Below are 6,039 nucleotides of genomic sequence, written 5' to 3'. Positions count from 1 at the left end.
AAGATAAATGCATAAACTCTCACATTTCATAACAAAACACAAGTTGAAGCCAAGAAATCATATATAGGTAAGAAAAATAGGTTTTGTAGAGCATGGGTTACCTCTTGAAGACCAAAGGACTCCTCTTACACCACAACAAGCTCTCCACTAAGCTCACTAGCCAAACCCACTTCAAGATCAAACCAAAAGATCATAAAGATCTCACCTTTAAGAAAAGACAACTAAGATGGAACCAAAAAGACTAGACAAGCTTAGATCTTACCCTTCTAGATGCCCAAATAGAGGAAAGATTGAATCTTGAAAGCAAAACTTGGAATCTTGACAAAAGTCTCACTAGGCTTGAAGAACAAGCTACTCTTCTTTTCTAGAGAGAAGGTAGAGATATTTTCTAGGAATTGTAAGGGATGAAAAATGAAGAAGTCTTCTAGGTTTAGGTTACAAAACTAACTCTTGGTGAAAAGACAAGGATACCCTTACTAACTCTTAGAAAGTGTAAGGAACAAGGGAACTCCTCTTAAAGCACAAGGTACAACACCACTTAAAGATTGACTAGTCAAATACTAGTCCCTAAGTATCAAAAATCAGGATTTTAGGAATCAATTCCTCAAAGAAATAGAATTAATTACTCAATTAATTCATGGATTGGAGTGTGGATTTTTGGGGTGTCACATCCTCTCCCCCTTCAAAGAAGTTTCATCCTCGAAACTTGGGTACAACGAGTTAAGACGAAAGGTAACAAGGAAACAAAATTGTGACAAGAATTTCAAGAATATCCCTTTTGGTCAAAAACTCCAAAAGTTCTCACAAGGTTCCAAGTTAAAGAAAAAGACATTACGAATTCAAGGATAGGCAAGGGTCAACAAACGGATAGATTGAGCATCAAGAACTCTACCCTCAACACAACAACCAACTTCTAGACAACAACTGAGGACTAAACAACTAACCCAAACACCAACTAACACACTAGCTAAACAACAAGGCAACAAACAAAACAAGCAAGCACACAAAGCACACAACAACCTAACACCAAGCTACAACAGCTAAGAAACAACAACAAAGAAGCAAACGGGGTTACCACAACACCACTAGAACTCCACACTCTCTGACTCTTCGGCCTCTTCACACTCTTCCTCTTCGGCTTCATCTCTGTGACTAGAACTAGCTTCAAACCGATCCAGCCTCTGATGCACTGCGGCAAACTGCGACTTCACAAACGCAAAACCCTCGGCGATCAAACTGTTCTGCTGACGAAGCAAAGAGATGACGTCCTGCTCTCTCTTGGTGCGAACTTCTTTCCTTCTCCGGCTTTCCTCACTGTCTGATTCACTTAGTTCAGCTTCAGCGGTCTCCGGTGCTCCTTCTTCTTCTTCCTGATCTGTTTCCTCCTCAACTTCTTCGTCACCACCCAAACTCTGGACTGCGAGGCTCAACTTCCTGGCATGGATCCCAAGCCCAGCAGCTAACTCTGCTCTCTCAACAGGTGCTTTCCTAGCAACCTCTTCAAGCGTGATGTACTCACCACTATCCAACTGAAACAGATTACAACTTCGGAGATTGGCGGTATCCAACACCATCTTTCCAACAGCCTTCGGGAGACAACCGTCCACACTAACACCTTTCTTAACCAAGATCCAGCTTAGCACCATTCCATACGGAAAACTCTTCCGGTTGTGATCCCGGCAAAACACCATGTGTTGCATCATCAAAGCAGGCAGATTGAACTTAACCATATTCTTCAAACAGAAAGCAAAGGTACACTCCAACTTACCCAACAAACTGCTCTTGTTGTTGTTAGGCAACAAACAATCTGACACCAACATCACCAAGATCCTTTGTTCCGCAGACAACCACTTCTTTTCCGGCCTCGAAGCTTGAGTGAAACCACTCGTACGACGAAACAGATAACTCAAATAGTCACGGTACCCCATGGTATCCGTACTAATCCAAGAATGACCACTGTACTGAGCTACTCCGGTAACAGACAAACTCAAGAACTGGGCTAACCTCTTCTCAGAAAGCACAACTTTCACACCTCTCACCTTAGAGGTGATCTCAAGCCTTTCACCTTCCTTCGTCACAACCATGTGACGGTAAAACTCTTTCACCAAACTCGGGTAAGTCTCGGCCCTTATGGCGAGAAACCCATCCAACAAACCTTGAAACTTAAGCAAATCCAACAAGGAACTTGAAAAAGATTCCGGATCAAAAGCTTTACCTTCAAGCACAAGGTAGTGCGCATCCACCCATTTCTCTTTCCTAGCTAAGCTTAACCTTCTAGGCATGGTGGAAGATGATCCAAAGCTCAACAAACAAAGCCCACAACTCTCCTTCTTGCTGCACTCTCTCTCTCTCTCTCGCTCCACTCTCTCTCTCTCTCTCTCACGGCTACTCGGCGACACGGCACAGCAGAACGGCGGCGGCGGCGGCGGAGCTCCAGCGGCGAGGCGGTGGCGAACGGCGATGGGCAGGTTGGTGGTGGCGGGTTGCGAAGGAGCGACGGGGTGGGGTGGCTTCGGGTAGCTCACGGGTAGGGAGAAGGAAAAAGAATAAGAGAATTTGGGGGAAGAAATTAGGGATTTGGGTGAGATTGGGGAACAAGATGATTAAATTTGGTGATTTTGAACAAAGTGGGAATTAAGGTTTAGAAAGAATTAAAATGGCTTAGGTTTCAGGAAAGATAATTGGCTCAAGTGGTTTAGAGGTTAGGTAGAAAAGAAATTGGCTAAGGTTCAAAACTCAAAGGCTACAAAGAAACATTAGGCTACACAAGGAAAGATTTTGGGTAGGGATTTGCTATTTTTCCAAATCAAAGAATACTTGGAAAATTTAGGGAAAAGCTCAAGGAATTGTTATAAAAACAACCAAGTCCAAAGGTGAAAGAATTGGGCTAAGCACAAGATAACTCAAGGATAGATGGCTACCACCAGAATTGGGCTAAGCACAAGATAACTCAAGGATAGATGGCTACCACCAGAATTGGGCTAAGCACAAGATAACTCAAGGATAGATGGCTACCACCAAACAAGATACCAACTAAAGAGAACACTTAGCAAAAAAAGAGCCTATACTAAGCATCTAACGAAAAACTAACAAGGAAAGCATGCCAAGGATTGCCAAACAAAGACAACTACGAAACACAAGATAACACCCAAGGCAACAAAGAACACAACGCTCTCGGGAACACAAGGATAGGCTCAGAACAAGGGTTACTTGCTAACTCCTCCTCCACCAGACCCTCCGACTCCGCCTGCGAACGCGCCATCACGAAAACTCTCCCAGGCGGCCTAGCTCCAACAGCTCCACGACTCGAACTCCCTCCTGGTGCTCCACCGGCTCCCGGGGGTGGCGGCAACGCTCTCTGACCGACAAGCTGAGGACACTCCGCGACTCTATGACCAACAACCCCACAGCGAAAACACTTAAATGCCTGGCCATAACAAACTTGACCCGGATGCACCTTCCCACACTTGCGACAACCAACCGACTTAGCTTGAACCGGAGGCTCCACCCTAACTGGTCCTTGAGAAGAAGATGACACAACTCTAGCCGGAAAACTCGGTCGGGGCTTCTTGAAAGCAAAAGAACCACCACTCTCAACTCTCTTCCTAGCCAACTCAAGCGAACTCTTCTGAAGCTGCTGAACACGAAACAGATCCGCGGCACACAGATACGCATCCTTGAGAGAACTAGGCCTACTCACCGTCAACGCTTTTCGTGCCTCATAATTCAGACTGGCAACGAAACGCTCAACTTTGGCAAACTCTGTAGGCACTAACACCCTCGCGAAGCGCGCCAGCTCTAGGAACTTCTTGTGGTACTCCACCACAGATAGAGGTCCTTGCTGCAGATGAAGGAACTCATCAAACATGGCGGCTCGCACATGCGCTGGGTAGAACCTTTCGCGCATCCTGTCCTTGAGCGCGGTCCAATCAAACCCAGGCTCTTCAAGAAAGGCTGGACTCTAGTGAACCCACCACAGATCAGCTTCTTGGCAAAAGTAGAACGTTGCCAGTTCTACTCTCCTCTCTCCGGGAGAACCCACCACGGTAAAAATCTTGTCAAACACCCGTAGCCACTCTTCAAGGACTGCAGGGTCTTCTTCACCAGCAAAGGAAGGCGACCGATGCCCTGACACAAGACGACCCACATTGCGGTGCCCAACAGGAGGCGGAGGCGGCGCAGCTTGATCGTTGTTCAACAGAGCTTCACTGAGAGACTGCATCGTCTGCGTCAACTGATGGAGATTCTGGGCGAGCTGCTCGTTGGTCGGGGTTTATGGGAGCGAGCGCGAGGACGAGGAGGCATCGCACTTCTGCTACAACAACAAGGTTACCAAAAGAACAAGCAAGCAAGCAAGACAGAAAGCAACGCACATCTCACCGCGCAACCTAGAGTCCTAAGCTTAACACTTAACTCCTTAAGGTCGCTTAGAGGTCTCAAAACACAATTAAACACTTAGGAAGTCTAGACTCAACTCTTCCTAAGCTCTAAACGAAGGCTCAAAACCTAGGCTCTGAATCCAACTGTAACACCCCCCAAAAACAAGACCTAAAAACAAGTCTTAACACATGCAGATTAACAACAAAACACTAGCACAGCGGAAGAAAACGGAAACTGGATAAAAGAAATCCAAAACAGGGGTCTTACGCCACGTCTACCACACCCGGCAAACGCTAAGGCGAACAATCTGCAAGTGTATCACTATCCCAAAACATCAATCTAAAACCAATCTAAAACCATTGGCACGCAGGCCACAAAAACACAGTCTAGAGGTACAGGTGCTAAGCTACCGGCTCTAGACATCGCGCTCGACTACTCAACACCTGAAAGATACAAAGATAAACATCGGGGCGACGCCCGGTCAGCGAAAGATGCTGGTAACCCACCAATACAGTTAATTATCATAAATAGGTAGATATAAGATATAAAAACCATTTTCGAAACGGAATACATATATATAAGTCAAAAGCCAAGATCAAAAGACAACACAAGACTCACCACTCACAAGGATAACACCGGGATCACATCCCAAACCACAAAGGTTAAACACACACAAGGATAAAGACTCACCCAACGGCAACACATGCCAAACAACACAAGCCTCCGTGACTACACACGTCACGAGAGAAGAGAACTCACCACACGGCTACACAAGCCCTCGTGACATCACCCATCACGAGTCGATATGCCTTCCTTATGCCCTGTTCCAACCTTATGGCTACCCCCATCCTTGTACCTTCGAAGCCAACCATTACCTCCAGAAATCCCCTGTACAGCCAAGTCTAACCTTATTCCGCCGGGACCGTCGTCCCCCACCTATAACCACCAACGAAAACCCACCAATCACGGCAACACATGCCCGGATAACACAATGTTATCCCCCAAACACGTGGACTCAGCCACAACTCCATAATCACGTCACGGCCACCAAGAGGACCGCTGCAATACCAAGGTGACTAGCGTCCCATACCACTAATCGTGCAATCCAGGTAGAGCCACACATGCACCACCACTCACACGAATCAATCAACGGATTGCAAAGAAGGTATGAAACACACTCGATCAAGGAACGGGCCACAGCCCAACAACATCAACGATGAATAACACAAGTTATCATCAACCAAACGGAAGGTACGAACAACGCACACGCTAGCATTAAGACAACGAACTAGCATGCTTAACAACGGCGAAACTCAAGATAGTTCCGAAGAACACACAAGACACCACTCGGTTCAACGAAACACAAAGTTGAACACTTAGCACGATTCAAGACACCAAAGTTCTTACATGGATACCTACCATAAAGCTCTAGACCTATGAAACATCAAGAAGACGCTCAAATAGTTCCACAAAGAACAACGGGAAGCCAAAAGATCAAACACCGAGACAAACGAATCACGGGGAACAAATCCCGAACCGACTCCACCGTGTTCCCCGCGGGTAGAGCCACGGGTAGTGCCCCACCCGTGGTCCCGCCCGCGGGTACAACACCCACAAGGCAACACGTTCTCCGCGGGTAGGCCGGCGGGTGGTGCCCCG

Source organism: Ipomoea nil, unplaced genomic scaffold (assembly GCF_001879475.1).
Source record: "Ipomoea nil cultivar Tokyo-kokei standard unplaced genomic scaffold, Asagao_1.1 scaffold1900, whole genome shotgun sequence".
Taxonomy (NCBI): Eukaryota; Viridiplantae; Streptophyta; class Magnoliopsida; order Solanales; family Convolvulaceae; genus Ipomoea; species Ipomoea nil.
The sequence above is the reverse complement of the archived record's forward strand: the minus strand, read 5'-3'. Positions refer to the sequence as shown.